This window comes from Salmo trutta, chromosome 1 (genome assembly GCF_901001165.1).
Source record: "Salmo trutta chromosome 1, fSalTru1.1, whole genome shotgun sequence".
NCBI lineage: Eukaryota > Metazoa > Chordata > Actinopteri > Salmoniformes > Salmonidae > Salmo > Salmo trutta.
Genome location: NC_042957.1, coordinates 72,309,614 through 72,327,340, shown reverse-complemented (window position 1 = coordinate 72,327,340; position 17,727 = coordinate 72,309,614).

Genomic DNA, 17,727 nt, shown 5'->3' with positions numbered 1-17,727 from the left:
TGTTCATTAGGCACCAAACAGAAGAAAACAGACTTCAGGGTTCCCTGTTCATTAGGCACCAAACAGAAGAAAACAGACTGCTGTGTTTCCTGTTCATTAGGCACCAAACAGAAGAAAACAGACTGCTGGGTTTCCTCTTCATTAGGCACCAAACAGAAGAAAACAGACTGCTGGGTTTCCTGTTCATTAGGCACCAAACAGAAGAAAACAGACTGCTGGGTTTCCTGTTCATTAGGCACCAAACAGAAGAAAACAGACTGCTGGGTTCACTGTTCATTACGCACCAAACAGAAGAAAACAGACTGCTGTGTTTCCTGTTCATTAGGCACCAAACAGAAGAAAACAGACTTCAGGGTTCCCTGTTCATTAGGCACCAAACAGAAGAAAACAGACTGCTGTGTTTCCTGTTCATTAGGCACCAAACAGAAGAAAACAGACTGCTGTGTTTCCTGTTCATTAGGCACCAAACAGAAGAAAACAGACTGCTGGGTTTCCTGTTCATTAGGCGCCAAACAGAAGAAAACAGACCGCTGGGTTCACTGTTCATTAGGCACCAAACAGATGAAAACAGACTGCTGTGTTTCCTGTTCATTAGGCACCAAACAGAAGAAAACAGACTGCTGGGTTCCCTGTTCATTAGGCACCAAACAGAAGAAAACAGACTGCTGTGTTTCCTGTTCATTAGGCACCAAACAGAAGAAAACAGACTGCTGGGTTCCCTGTTCATTAGGCACCAAACAGAAGAAAACAGACTGCTGTGTTTCCTGTTCATTAGGCACCAAACAGAAGAAAACAGACTTCAGGGTTCCCTGTTCATTAGGCACCAAACAGAAGAAAACAGACTGCTGTGTTTCCTGTTCATTAGGCACCAAACAGAAGAAAACAGACTGTTGTGTTTCCTGTTCATTAGGCACCAAACAGAAGAAAACAGACTGCTGTGTTTCCTGTTCATTAGGCACCAAACAGAAGAAAACAGACTGCTGTGTTTCCTGTTCATTAGGCACCAAACAGAAGAAAACAGACTTCAGGGTTCCCTGTTCATTAGGCACCAAACAGAAGAAAACAGACTGCTGTGTTTCCTGTTCATTAGGCACCAAACAGAAGAAAACAGACTGTTGTGTTTCCTGTTCATTAGGCACCAAACAGAAGAAAACAGACTGCTGGGTTTCCTGTTCATTAGGCACCAAACAGAAGAAAAGAGACTGCTGGGTTCACTGTTCATTAGGCACCAAACAGAAGAAAACAGACTGCTGGGTTTCCTGTTCATTAGGCGCCAAACAGAAGAAAACAGACTGCTGGGTTCACTGTTCATTAGGCACCAAACAGATGAAAACAGACTGCTGTGTTTCCTGTTCATTAGGCACCAAACAGAAGAAAACAGACTGCTGGGTTCCCTGCTCATTAGGCACCAAACAAAAGAAAAAAGACTGCTGTGTTTCCTGTTCATTAGGCACCAAACAGAAGAAAACAGACTGCTGGGTTCCCTGTTCATTAGGCACCAAACAGAAGAAAACAGACTGCTGTGTTTCCTTTTCATTAGGCACCAAACAGAAGAAAACAGACTTCAGGGTTCCCTGTTCATTAGGCACCAAACAGAAGAAAACAGACTGCTGTGTTTCCTGTTCATTAGGCACCAAACAGAAGAAAACAGACTGTTGTGTTTCCTGTTCATTAGGCACCAAACAGAAGAAAACAGACTGCTGTGTTTCCTGTTCATTAGGTACCAAACAGAAGAAAACAGACTGCTGTGTTTCCTGTTCATTAGGCACCAAACAGAAGAAAACAGACTTCAGGGTTCCCTGTTCATTAGGCACCAAACAGAAGAAAACAGACTGCTGTGTTTCCTGTTCATTAGGCACCAAACAGAAGAAAACAGATTGCTGGGTTTCCTGTTCATTAGGCACCAAACAGAAGAAAACAGACTGCTGGGTTTCCTGTTCATTAGGCACCAAACAGAAGAAAACAGACTGCTGGGTTTCCTGTTCATTAGGCACCAAACAGAAGAAAACAGACTGCTGGGTTCACTGTTCATTAGGCACCAAACAGAAGAAAACAGACTGCTGGGTTTCCTGTTCATTAGGCGCCAAACAGAAGAAAACAGACTGCTGGGTTCACTGTTCATTAGGCACCAAACAGATGAAAACAGACTGCTGTGTTTCCTGTTCATTAGGCACCAAACAGAAGAAAACAGACTGCTGGGTTCCCTGTTCATTAGGCACCAAACAGAAGAAAACAGACTGCTGTGTTTCCTGTTCATTAGGCACCAAACAGAAGAAAACAGACTGCTGGGTTCCCTGTTCATTAGGCACCCAAACAGAAGAAAACAGACTGCTGTGTTTCCTGTTCATTAGGCACCAAACAGAAGAAAACAGACTTCAGGGTTCCCTGTTCATTAGGCACCAAACAGAAAAAACAGACTGCTGTGTTTCCTGTTCATTAGGCACCAAACAGAAGAAAACAGACTGTGTGTTTCCTGTTCATTAGGCACCAAACAGAAGAAAACAGACTGCTGTGTTTCCTGTTCATTAGGCACCAACAGAAGAAAACAGACTGCTGTGTTTCCTGTTCATTAGGCACCAACAGAAGAAAACAGACTTCAGGGTTCCCTGTTCATTAGGCACCAAACAGAAGAAAACAGACTGCTGTGTTTCCTGTTCATTAGGCACCAAACAGAAGAAAACAGACTGTTGTGTTTCCTGTTCATTAGGCACCAAACAGAAGAAAACAGATTGCTGTGTTTCCTGTTCATTAGGCACCAAACAGAAGAAAACAGACTGCTGGGTTCCCTGTTCATTAGGCACCAAACAGAAGAAAACAAGACTGCTGTGTTTCCTGTTCATTAGGCACCAAACAGAAGAAAGAAAACAGACTGCTGGGTTCCCTGTTCATTAGGCACCAAACAGAAGAAAACAGACTTGCTGTGTTTCCTGTTCATTAGGCACCAAACAGAAGAAAACAGACTTCAGGGTTCCCTGTTCATTAGGCACCAAACAGAAGAAAACAGACTGCTGTGTTTCCTGTTCATTAGGCACCAAACAGAAGAAAACAGACTGTTGTGTTTCCTGTTCATTAGGCACCAAACAGAAGAAAACAGACTGCTGTGTTTCCTGTTCATTAGGCACCAAACAGAAGAAAACAGACTGCTGTGTTTCCTGTTCATTAGGCACCAAACAGAAGAAAACAGACTGCTGGGTTCACTGTTCATTAGGCACCAAACAGAAGAAAACAGACTGCTGTGTTTCCTGTTCATTAGGCACCAAACAGAAGAAAACAGACTGCTGGGTTTCCTGTTCATTAGGCACCAAACAGAAGAAAACAGACTGCTGGGTTTCCTGTTCATTAGGCACCAAACAGAAGAAAACAGACTGCTGGGTTTCCTGTTCATTAGGCACCAAACAGAAGAAAAGAGACTGCTGGGTTTCCTGTTCATTAGGCACCAAACAGAAGAAAACAGACTGCTGGGTTTCCTGTTCATTAGGCACCAAACAGAAGAAAAGAGACTGCTGGGTTCACTGGTCATTAGGCACCAAACAGAAGAAAACAGACTGCTGGGTTTCCTGTTCATTAGGCGCCAAACAGAAGAAAACAGACTGCTGGGTTCACTGTTCATTAGGCACCAAACAGAAGAAAACAGACTGCTGTGTTTCCTGTTCATTAGGCACCAAACAGAAGAAAACAGACTGCTGGGTTCCCTGTTCATTAGGCACCAAACAGAAGAAAACAGACTGGTGTGTTTCCTGTTCATTAGGCACCAAACAGAAGAAAACAGACTGCTGGGTTCCCTGTTCATTAGGCACCAAACAGAAGAAAACAGACTGCTGGGTTTCCTGTTCATTAGGCACCAAACAGAAGAAAACAGACTGCTGGGTTTCCTGTTCATTAGGCACCAAACAGAAGAAAACAGACTGCTGTGTTTCCTGTTCATTAGGCACCAAACAGAAGAAAACAGACTGCTGTGTTTCCTGTTCATTAGGCACCAAACAGAAGAAAACAGACTTCAGGGTTCCCTGTTCATTAGGCACCAAACAGAAGAAAACAGACTGCTGTGTTTCCTGTTCATTAGGCACCAAACAGAAGAAAACAGACTGTTGTGTTTCCTGTTCATTAGGCACCAAACAGAAGAAAACAGATTGCTGTGTTTCCTGTTCATTAGGCACCAAACAGAAGAAAACAGACTGCTGGGTTCCCTGTTCATTAGGCACCAAACAGAAGAAAACAGACTGCTGTGTTTCCTGTTCATTAGGCACCAAACAAAAGAAAACAGACTGCTGGGTTCCCTGTTCATTAGGCACCAAACAGAAGAAAACAGACTGCTGTGTTTCCTGTTCATTAGGCACCAAACAGAAGAAAACAGACTTCAGGGTTCCCTGTTCATTAGGCACCAAACAGAAGAAAACAGACTGCTGTGTTTCCTGTTCATTAGGCACCAAACAGAAGAAAACAGACTGTTGTGTTTCCTGTTCATTAGGCACCAAACAGAAGAAAACAGACTGCTGTGTTTCCTTTTCATTAGGCTCCAAACAGAAGAAAACAGACTGCTGGGTTTCCTGTTCATTAGGCACCAAACAGAAGAAAGTAGACTGTTGGGTTCACTGTTCATTAGGCACCAAACAGAAGAAAACAGACTGCTGTGTTTCCTGTTCATTAGGCACCAAACAGAAGAAAACAGACTGCTGGGTTTCCTGTTCATTAGGCACCAAACAGAAGAAAACAGACTGCTGTGTTTCCTGTTCATTAGGCACCAAACAGAAGAAAACAGACTGCTGGGTTTCCTGTTCATTAGGCACCAAACAGAAGAAAACAGACTGCTGTGTTTCCTGTTCATTAGGCACCAAACAGAAGAAAACAGACTGCTGGGTTTCCTGTTCATTAGGCACCAAACAGAAGAAAACAGACTGCTGTGTTTCCTGTTCATTAGGCACCAAACAGAAGAAAACAGATTGCTGGGTTTCCTGTTCATTAGGCACCAAACAGATGAAAACAGACTGCTGTGTTTCCTGTTCATTAGGCACCAAACAGAAGACAACAGACTGTTGGGTTTCCTGTTCATTAGGCACCAAACAGAAGAAAACAGACTGCTGGGTTCACTGTTCATTAGGCACCAAACAGAAGAAAACAGACTGCTGTGTTTCCTGTTCATTAGGCACCAAACAGAAGACAACAGACTGCTGGGTTTCCTGTTCATTAGGCACCAAACAGAAGAAAACAGACTGCTGTGTTTCCTGTTCATTAGGCACCAAACAGAAGAAAACAGACTGCTGTGTTTCCTGTTCATTAGGCACCAAACAGAAGAAAACAGACTGCTGGGTTTCCTGTTCATTAGGCACCAAACAGAAGAAAACAGACTGCTGTGTTTCCTGTTCATTAGGCACCAAACAGAAGAAAACAGACTGCTGGGTTTCCTGTTTATTAGGCACCAAACAGAAGAAAACAGACTGAAACAGGGAAGGACTAGCTGGGCAATAACAAATGTTCATTTTCATTTTACATTTACATTCATTTTCAATTGTAAAACATTTTAAGACGTTTTTTGTTGCGTGTGGTGATTAACCCAGCCTTGGTGTAGAGATAGGCTGTAGTGATGGTGGACTTGGACCATCAACCAGCTGTTTGTGATCTGACCCAAGGACAATCCTTGTTATGCCCAGAATAACACATCTGATTGTTAAAGTGCTATGTACAGTGGGGGAAAAAAGTATTTGATCCCCTGCTGATTTTGTACTTTTGCCCACTGACAAAGAAAGCATCAGTCTATCATTTTAATGGTAGGTTTATTTGAACATTGAGAGACAGAATAACAACAAAAATATCCAGAAAAACACATGTCAAAAATGTTATAAATTGATTTGCATTTTGATGAGGGAAATAAGTATTTGACCCCCTCTCAATCAGAAAGATTTCTGGCTCCCAGGTGTCTTTTACACAGGTAACGAGCTGAGATTAGGAGCACACTCTTAAAAAAGACACCTGTCCACAGAAGCAATCAATCAATCAGATTCCAAACTCTCCACCATGGCCAAGACCAAAGAGCTCTCCAAGGATGTCAGGGACAAGATTGTAGACCAACACAAGGCTGGAATGGGCTACAAGACCATCGCCAAGCCGCTTGGTGAGAAGCTGACAACATTTGTTGCGATTATTCGCAAATGGAAGAAACACAAAAAAACTGTCAATATCCCTCGACCTGGGGCTCCATGCAAGATCTCACCTCGTGGAGTTGCAATGATCATGAGAACGGTGAGGAATCAGCCCAGAACTACACGGGAGGATCTTGTCAATGATCTCAAGGCAGCTGGGACCATAGTCACCAAGAAAACAATTGGTAACACACTACGCCGTGAAGGACTGAAATCCTGCAGCGCCCGCAAGGTCCCCCTGCTCAAGAATACATATACAGGCCCGTCTGAAGTCTGCCAATGAACATCTGAATGACTCGGAGGACAACTGGTGAAAGTGTTGTGGTCAGATGAGACCAAAATGGAGCTCTTTGACATCAACTCAACTCGCCGTGTTTGGAGGAGGAGCAATGCTGCCTATGACCCCAAGAACACCATCTCCACCGTCAAACATGGAGGTGGAAACATTATGCTTTGGGGGTGTTTTTCTGCTAAGGGGACAGGACAACTTCACCGCATCAAAGGGACGATGGACGGGGACATGTACCATCAAATCTTGGGTGAGAACCTCCTTTCCTCAGCCAGGGCATTGAAAATGGGTCGTGGATGGGTATTCCAGCATGACAATGAACCAAAACACACGGCCAAGGCAACAAAGGAGTGGCTCAAGAAGAAGCACATTAAGGTCCTGTATTGGCCTAGACAGTCTCCAGACCTTAATCCCATAGAAAATCTGTGGAGGGAGCTGAAGGTTCGAGTTGCCAAACGTCAGCCTCGAAACCTTAATGACTTGGAGAAGATCTGCAAAGAGGAGTGGGACAAAATCCCTCCTGAGATGTGTGCAAACCTGGTGGCCAACTACAAGAAACGTCTGACCTCTGTGATTGCCAACAAGGGTTTTGCCACCAAGTACTAAGTCATGTTTTGCAGAGGGGTCAAATACTTATTTCCCTCATTAAAATGCAAATCATTTTATAACATTTTTGATATGCGTTTTTCAGGATTCTTTTGTTGTTATTCTGTCTCTCACTGTTCAAATAAACCTACTATTAAAATTATAGACCGATCATTTCTTTGTAAGTGGGCAAACGTACAAAATCAGCAGGGGATCAAATACTTTCCCCCCCACTGTAGTATAGAGCAAGAAACAAGAGTTGTGTGTTGAATTATATTCCAATGTGGGTAAAACAAACACAGAACGGACCCACGAGGCCCTCATATAAGCAACTCAGGAAGACAAAACCATATCTGTTTGAAAATGATCAAACCCTCTCACCCTAAACGTCCTATTAGTAGTGTTGTTGAGTCCAACACCCCTAAAAAAACATCAGAACATGTGCTGCACAGTAATATCTCAAGCTGCTCTGTCTGTCTCATTTTATGACATCAGCTGTTGTGTCGTTATCTCACCCTCATTATCCCTGACAGACTGAGCCTCTCCAAGTGCCTGCTGGGAAGGAGGGAGTGTTGGGATAGAGACCAGGAGGTCATCGGGGCTTATTTGTCACACACACACACATGCATGAAAGCACACACACACATGCATGAAAACACACACACACACACACACACACACACACACACACACACACACACACACACACACACACACACACACACACACACTGTGCAACTAACCTTGTGGGGACAAAATACTATTTTCCCTAACCCATAACCCTAACCCTTACCCTAACCTTAACCTGAAAACCTATCCTTAATCCTAACCCTAAACCTAGCCCTAACTCCTAACCCTACCTCCTAAACCTAATTCTAATCTTAACCCCCTAGAAATAACATTTGACCTTGTGGGGACTAACAAAAGGACCCCAGTTGGTCAAATGTTTGGACTTCTAGCCCCCACAACACATCCACTCTCTCTCTCTCTCTCTCTCTCTCTCACACACACACACACACACACACACACACACACACACACACACACACACACACACACACACACACACACACACACTTTCTTCATAAGCGAATGAAAACAAGTTTGAGATTCCACAGGTGCTGTGGCAGTAGATCACTAAAGGGGGACACTCGGACACTTCTGCAGATCCTCCTTTATTCCTCAGGGTCTTTCTCTCCCCTCTCTCTCTACCCTCTCTCTCCCCTCTCTCACCCCCCCCTATCTCTCTCACTGTGTCAAACCGTGACACCAGTCCAAATCGGGGAAGCTGTCGATCATGTAAATCTCATACATGTATTAGAAAGATGATGTTAAAAATAACACCCATAAATCTGACAGGGAGAGGAGGATAGGTAAAGAGGAGGGGGAGGAGGTGAGCTGCAAGAAATGCAACATTTAAATCAAATAAGTATTTAATTTCCTTTTAAACTGGCAGTGAGCTGGGAAACTGCTGTCGGCACTGAGTCCTGGCGTTACAGTGAGGCGTATTCACTTTAACACACATACACACCAACACACACACACACACACCGTCTCGGGTTTCCTCCGCTGGACTCAGCCCTCTTGGTCACTCAGGTTCAGTGACCAGATAACCAGACAATGAGTTATCAAAGCGAGAGCCAGTAAGGTGTTCAACACACCCAGAGTAAGGGATGACCGTTTTATCACCTGTCATGTTGACGGACGGCAGCTGGACAGGCAGGCTGAATCTTAAATTACACCCTATTCCTTGTATAGTGCACCCCTTTTGACCAGAGTCTTAGGGGGAATAGGGTGACCTTTGGGACATACCCTGAGAGGGAGAAAGAGAGAATTCCCAGGCACTTCCTCATTGCTGTCTTAGGACGTCTGTCCAGCTCACAGAGTCCTCCAATCACATGCCCCACAGTCCAGCTCACAGAGGAGGCTCATCTCATATACTTCACACACACTATCCGTACTCACAGAAACACTTGAATTGGGGTTAGATTGTCAGTTTATTATCAGTGACTTCCCTCCTTCCTTCCTTACTTCTTGCTTGCGCCACTCCTGTTGATCTTCTGCCTGTCTGGAGATTCTGTTCCATGACCGGTCATTATAAATTGGTATGACTTTAGTAGCAGTAAGGCCCTGTGCTCTTCCCTGGCCTGACCAAACCTTTTTTAATCACATGCTTAGGTCACGTGATCAGGGAAAAACATAGGGTCCTTATTCTCAGCAGGAAGATAGTTACATTCTGAAGATGTGTTGAACTCTGAACTCCAGGACGCACAGGGATATGAATAATTGGATCTCCATAACTGCTTTGTATTCATACTAAGATCAGATGGGCCATGCCTGCTCTGTTTTCATACACTACGATCAGATGGGCCATTCCTGCTCTGTTTTCATACACTACGATCAGATGGGTCATTCCTGCTCTGTTTTCATACACTACGATCAGATGGGCCATTCCTGCTCTGTTTTCATACACTACGATCAGATGGGTCATGCCTGCTCTGTTTTCATACACTAAGATCAGATGGGCTATACCTGCTCTGTTTTCATACACTACGATCAGATGGGTCATGCCTGCTCTGTTTTCATACATTAAGATCAGATGGGCCATTCCTGCTCTGTTTTCATACATTAAGATCAGATGGGCCATTCCTGCTCTGTTTTCATACATTAAGATCAGATGGGTCATGCCTGCTCTGTTTTCATACACTAAGATCAGATGGGCCATTCCTGCTCTGTTTTCATACATTAAGATCAGATGGGCCATTCCTGCTCTGTTTTCATACACTAAGATCAGATGGGCCATTCCTGCTCTGTTTTCATACATTAAGATCAGATGGGCCATTCCTGCTCTGTTTTCATACACTAAGATCAGATGGGCCATTCCTGCTCTGTTTTCATACATTAAGATCAGATGGGCCATTCCTGCTCTGTTTTCATACACTAAGATCAGATGGGCCATTCCTGCTCTGTTTTCATACATTAAGATCAGATGGGCCATTCCTGCTCTGTTTTCATACACTAAGATCAGATGGGCCATTCCTGCTCTGTTTTCATACACTAAGATCAGATGGGCCATTCCTGCTCTGTTTTCATACACTAAGATCAGATGGGCCATTCCTGCTCTGTTTTCATACACTAAGATCAGATGGGCCATTCCTGCTCTGTTTTCATACACTAAGATCAGATGGGCCATTCCTGCTCTGTTTTCATACATTAAGATCAGATGGGCCATTCCTGCTCTGTTTTCATATTCTAAAATGGGCTATCATTGGGAGATTCGCCAGTCTTCCTGACCCACAGGAACAATTGATCTCTCCTCCTTCCAATCCTTATGATCCCCATCTGTGATAGCAGCAGTAACTTCTCCCCTGGTGCCTTATCACGGACAGGACCCATTCCTCCCTACCTTAGCTTTAACAGATGAAATAAACTCAACCATTTACACTAGACCCTGTCTAGGACCAGAGGAGCAGGCTACGCCACTAAAACAAACAGGATGATATATTGCTGTGTCAATAGGGCGTCTGGGATCCTGAGACAGAGACAGTCGTATCGCTGAGGCATCTCGGCTCTGGTAGAAACACAAACGGCTCTGCAGGGAGGCGTGTCCAGGCTTTATTTTGGTCAGTCTATAATATCATAATAATACTTTATTGCCCTCTAGATTATGATTGTAAAACGTTGTTTTGGAAATTCGGAAGTCATTTGACTATGTTCACCATACATAATTACATAACTTTGCCACAGAGATTTCTTTACATGTTTTACAGTATTGTCCATAGAAATAGAATTAAGTAATTCTAGTAATTGTATTTCAATGGTATTGACTGTGGTCACGAAAGCTACAAGGAAATGGTTGGAGCAAAGTCTAACAAATCTGTTTTGATGAACGCCTCTATATTTGTCACTGTGGAACAGTGGATTCCTGTACACCGCTGCACTCATAAGGTCCTGATCATCTGCCCCGAGCGAGCCTCTTCTTAAAAACTGTTCTGCGCCACTAAACAACATGAGAACATTTTCTCTGGGAGACGTAGCAACAGATTTGTAGAATGGCAAGTGTGTGTTCTGTCTGTGTAGGACGGATTCACACAGGAGGGGCGACATTAACAACAAAACTCCTCCTCCATCTCAGAGTCAAGGCTAAATAACAGACATAGATAACCTACTGGTCTTCCATTACATCTTGGGAAAACAACCCACAGATGGCGATGCACTCCACAACCATGCAGACCTAGAGTGAAATTGTTATTCAATTTCTTTCAGATACTACATTAGCTGTGCTTGATTGAGCTTGTCTACTTGTCTGATACAATGGAACCAACTGAATAGTCCCAAAGATGAGAAACCCCTCTGGCAACCCAGGCAGGCTCAATCAAACACTCAAAGTATATGAAAGAAAACAAAAAACATTTCAACCCATGTCTGTCCACAACAAATTCTCCAAGATAATTGGGTGGAAACATTCAGATTGTCATTTAATCTATTTAAAAAACAATTTATAATATATGGTTATTGGCATACGATGCAGTAATTAATCTTGGAAACCCAGAACTAAAATCTTGTTTAATAGTGTCAGATCTGGGGGAGAGATGTATGAGAAAAGACACTAGAATGAGGAGCAGAAGCAGAGTGTAAGCAAAGTGGAAGCAGAGTGGAAGCAGAGTGGAAGCAGGGCGGAAGCAGGGCGGAAGCAGGGCGGTCACTCCATTCCCCTCACTTTGCAAGTTTCGGTCAAGCCTATGGACCAAATATCCCCTAACCTTCTGAATTTTGAAAGACGCACACACCTGCTAAATATTGATTTGTTCAAATAAGCAGTGACGAAAAACCTGAAAACCGCAAGTCTCTAGAACAGCTGGTTAGTTGTTGCATGCCACAGTCTTTTGACAGACCTAACAATACCATTTATGTTACGTAGCCTGTCCACGAGAAATTATGCTAAATAAATAATATATATATATATATATATATATATATATATATATATATATATATATATATATATAATCTGCTGTAGTCCAGTGACCAGTAAAGGAGAGGAGAGGTGAAGCTGTTGATTATTAAGGCACCGAAGGAGAGAAGAGGTGAAGCTGTTGATTATTAAGGCACCGAAGGAGTGGAGAGGTGAAGCTGTTGATTATTAAGGCACCGAAGGAGAGAAGAGGTGAAGCTGTTGATTATTAAGGCACCGAAGGAGTGGAGAGGTGAAGCTGTTGATTATTAAGGCAGTGAAGGAGAGGAGAGGTGAAGCTGTTGATTATTAAGGCACCGAAGGAGAGAAGAGGTGAAGCTGTTGATTATTAAGGCACCGAAGGAGTGGAGAGGTGAAGCTGTTGATTATTAAGGCAGTGAAGGAGAGGAGAGGTGAAGCTGTTGATTATTAAGGCAGTGAAGGAGAGGAGAGGTGAAGCTGTTGATTATTAAGGCACCGAAGGAAAGGAGAGGTGAAGCTGTTGATTCTAAGGCTATGAGACATGTTGCTGATGGATTGTTTGCTTGGACAGTACCCTAGCCACCGAGAGGTGATGATTGGTGGCTCGGACAGTACCCTAGCCATTGAGAGGTGATGATTGGTGGATGGAAGTCGGCCTGTGCTGCCGGTGGTAACAGGTGTGGACATGTCGCTATAGCTATGGCTTTAGAGGAACTGGGTCGAAATTAAATATGTGTGACAGCTGCAACCCATATTGGAATGTGTGTGTGTGTGTGTGTGTGTGTGTGTGTGTGTGTGTGTGTGTGTGTGTGTGTGTGTGTGTGTGTGTGTGTGTGTGTGTGTGTGTGTGTGTGTGTGTGTGTGTGTGTGTGCGTGTGCATATGAATGTGTTTGCTGATGGTAAGCTCAGAGAGCAACGCATCCCTTCTGAGTCCCTGTGCTCCTATACAGCAGACAGATCGACTGGCCTCTGCCACAGAAAGGTGAGGCTGGGAGAGAGTCCAGAACCAATGGGGCCCGGTGAGGCTGGGCCAGAATCCAGGGCCAATGGAGCCCGGTGGGCATGGAGGTTCTTTTTGACTCTCATCTCAGCCTGAATCCAACTTTGGTTACACCTCCTGTTCAGTTACTTCGTGTTCAGTTACAGAATCCTTCTCGGCCCTCATTGGTCTGCCTTGAGACAGAGCCGAAGTCATTGAAAATTCAACAAGGGCCTGAGTACGGAGCACAGGATGCATGGAGGCCAAAGGGCCACATTGGGGCCCCTAACCTCATACCACCCCATTCCTCCCCATTAAACCTAGCTATGAAAGTCAGTAAGGCTTGACAGTGGCCCACCTCACAAGCTGTCAGGGAATTCATTTTTTTTCTTCTGCTGGGTCAGCCACAAGAAGCTCTGGTCTTTCATCACGTTTTGTAGCGGCCACGGGGCTTGCGGTATATGGGGTATTCCTATTTCCATTTGCAGTATTGGCTGGTTAATGCACGGACATCAGTTTGAGCTGGAGGTTTGACTCAGCGGAAGGTGCATTGTGGCCCCTAGCCTGTTATTCTAACATTCAGTTCAGTGATATTTACGATGAGAGTTATAGCATACATGTGTATGTGAACGGCCATTAACTGTGGTGAAAAGCATGACTCCTCCTTACGGTGGTGCAGCATTTAAGAGTTGAGGTTGACTGATTCTTATAAGTTATGCGGTGCATGATATGGGCAATACATAATCATCTTATAAAATGAGTTTATTTATTGACAGACGGTGTTGTCAACCACACATATTCGTCATGGCAAATGTTTCAATTGCATAACAGTTGCTACTTGACCTATTTCTAGGGTAATTTTAGGCCATTGAATTAATCTGGGCCCTGGTCAAAACTAGTGCACTAAATAGGGAGTAGGGTGCCATTTGGGATATAGTATACAGTATGTCTTTGCTCTAATTGTGTGTTTGCCACTGTGGCTGCATATTGACACAGTGATATGTGTTTCTCACTTAACCCTCCGCTTGCTTTCTGTCTGTCAGTACCTGAAGACGTCAGTCCTCGTAACCATCACATCCTGAGGAAGAAGGAGGACGCCAGCGGATGAGGACATGTTTGCCGTCACAACGTGGGATAAAATGAGGTAAGGCTATGGGCTGCACTCACGCTCGTGCGCACACACACACACACACACACACACACACACACACACACACACACACACACACACTCCTTCCTGTTAACACAAACGTAGGTTTGGCAGGGAGCGTTGGTAGACAGTGTCATATGTTGACTGAAGTCTTATTTAAGGCGTTTACACTCCTGATGGCAATTTTCGTGCCACTGACTAAGCATGATCTACAAATGTCAACATTCTCGGCTTCAACCAATGTGTCCATGTATAGAAGCAAAACAGAAAACCAAATGCTGATGTGAAAACCTTCAAAATCGACAGCTATATTCTATTCAGCATAACCTACAGTTTTAGAAGCTCACATTTAGAATCTACGACCGTCAGCAGAAAAGTGAACTATTTTATTCAGTTGAAATATCACTTGTTTCTGTCACATCAGCCCAAGGCAAATATTCTGAGCTCGGTTTAACTGTGGAACATGTCATATGTTGAGTATTAACTTAAGGGATATATCACCAGAACCCGTAACCATTAACCTGTCCCTATTAACATGTCCTTATTAACCTGTCCCTAATAACCTGTCCCTATTAACCTGTCCCATTAACCTGTCCCTGTTAACCTGTCCCTAATAACCTGTCTCTAATAACCTGTCCCTAATAACCTGTTCCTAATAACCTGTCCCTATTAACCTGTCCCTAATAACCTGTCCCTAATAACCTGTTCCTAATAACCTGTTCCTAATAACCTGTCCCTATTAACCTGTCCCATATAACATGCCACTATTAACATGTCCCTAAACCTGTCCCTATTAACCTGTCCTTATTAACCTGTCCCTAATAACCTGTCCCTAAAAATCTGTCCCTAATAACCTGTCCCTAATAACCTGTCCCTAATAAATTGTCCCTATTAACCTGTCCCTAATAACCTGTCCCTATTATCCTGTCGCTAACAACCTGTCCCTAATGACCTGTCCCTAATAACCTGTCCTTAAAACCCTGTCCCTACTAGCGTGTCCCTAATAACCTGTCCGTATTAACCTGTCCCTAATAACCTGTCCCTATTAACCTGTCCCTAATAACTTGTCCCTAATAACCTGTCAAATAAGACATATTCGGTTCTGTACTTCCAGAGCATGTTCCTCGTCATTTCTTAAAATCTCAAGTTCCAGTTTCCTTGGGCCTCGAAATGCCAAATACCCTGGCAGAATAGATTCAACTATTTCCTAAGCATCTGTTACAATTTACCTTGGCAAACGATCTGGCTGGACATTTTGCTCTCTGTCTCTCTCTCTCTCTGTCTCTCTCTAAGCTATTGAAGCATCACCCCTAGCCTGAGTCCTAGCCCAGTCTATTAATAAAAACCTGTCTTCCTTCACAAAAACACAGTGGTTAAGATCCCACTGCATACCTATGCCTCCAGGAGAACTGTTCATTATGATCTCTCCAGGAACCTTCTACTGCAGGCCTATACCTCCAGGAACCTTTTACTGCAGGCCTATACCTCCAGGAACCTTCTACTGCAGGCCTATACCTCTATGAATTGCCCTCGCTGGAAGCCTGTGTTTCAGACATAAGGAAGTGGATGGCTGTAAACGTTCTACTTTTAAACTCGGACAAAACAGAGATGCTTGTTCTAGGTCCCAAGAAACAAAGAGATCTTCTGTTGAATCTGACAATTAATCTTGATGGTTGTACAGTCGTCTCAAATAAAACTGTGAAGGACCTCGGCGTTACTCTGGACCCTGATCTCTCGCTTGACAAACATATCAAGATTGTTTCAAGGACAGCTTTTTTCCATCTGCGAAACAATGCAAAGATCAGACATTTTCTGTCCAAAATTGATGCAGAAAAATTTATCCATGCTTTTGTTACTTCTAGGTTAGACTACTGCAATGCTCTACTTTCCGGCTACCCGGATAAAGCACTAAATAAACTTCAGTTAGTGCTAAATACGGCTGTTAGAATCCTGACTAGAACCAAAAAATGTGATCATATTTCTCCAGTGCTAGCCTTCCGACACTGGCTTCCTGTTAAGGCAAGGGCTGATTTCAAGGTTTTACTGCTAACCTACAAAGCATTACATGGGCTTGCTCCTACCTATCTTTCCGATTTGGTCCTGCCGTACATACCTACACGTACGCTATGGTCACAAGACGCAGGACTCCTAATTGTCCCTAGAATTCCTAAGCAACCAGCTGGAGGCAGGGCTTTCTCCTATAGAGCTCCATTTTTATGGAATGGTCTGGCTACCCATGTGAGAGACGCAGACTCGGTCTCAACCTTTAAGTCTTTATTGAAGACTCTTCAGTAGGTCCTATGATTGAGTGTAGTCTGACCCAGGAGTGTGAAGGTGAACGGAAAGGCCCTGGAGCAACGAACCGCCCTTGCTGTCTCTGCCTAGCCGGTTCCCCTCTCTCCACTGGGATTCTCTGCCTCTACCCCTATTACAGGGGCAGAGTCACTGGCTTACTGGTGCTCTTCCATGCCGTCCCTAGGAGGGGTGCGTCACTTGAGTGGGTTGAGTCACTGAAGTGGTCTTCCTGTCTGGGTTGGCGCCCCCCCTTGGGTTGTGCCGTGGCGGAGATCTTTGTGGGCTATACTCGGCCTTGTCTCAGGATGGTAAGTTGGTGGTTGAAGATATCCCTCTAGTGGTGTGGGGGCTGTGCTTTGGCAAAGTGGGTGGGGTTATATCCTGCCTGTTTGGCCCTGTCCGGGGGTAGCATCGGATGGGGCCACAGTGTCTCCTGACCCCACCTGTCTCAGCCTCCAGTATTTATGCTGCAGTAGTTTATGTGTCAGGGGGCTAAGGTCAGTCTGTTATATCTGGAGTATTTCTCCAGTGTCTTGTGTGAATTTAACCTCTTAACGCACGTTAAGGATAGGGGGCGCTACATCGAATTTTGAAAAAAATATGTGCCCATTTTAAACAGCCTCCTACTCAAACTCAGAAGCTAGGATATGCATATAATTAGTAGATTTGGATAGAAAACACTAAAGTTTCTAAAACTGTTTGAATGGTGTCTGTGAGTATAACAGAACTCATATGGCAGTCAAAACCCCGAGACAGATCCTAACAGGAAGTGGAAATCTGATTTGTGGACTCACCTTCAGCACTTTGCCTATAAAACACACCGTGAGTTAGGATTCATTGAGCACTTCCCAAGGCTTCCACTAGATGTCACCAGTCTTTACAAAGTGGTTTGAGTCTTCTATGGTACAAACTGACCCAAAGAGAGGCTTTGGAAGTTGGTCACAGGGGGAGGGCCATTACCATTATGACGCGGGCGCCCCTGGCTACCCTCCCCTTTCGAAACGTTTAGTAAGACAATGCAATCGTCCCCCTTGAATATTATTGAAGCTCTGATTGAAAAAGGCCCTAAAGATTTATGTTATACAACGTTTGACATGTTTGAACGAACTTAAATATTTTTTTTTTGCACATTCGTGATGACAAGTCCCGCGCACTACGGTACATTTTGAGTAGCCTTCGGAACGCGCTAACAAGAAGAAGCTATTGGGACACAAATTATTTTATTTTCGAACAAAACTACATTTGTTGTGGACCTGGGATTCCTGGAAGTGCCTTCTGATGAAGATAATCAAAGGTAAGGGAATATTTACAATAGTATACAAGAGTATATTTGATATTAGATTGTTCCAAGATGG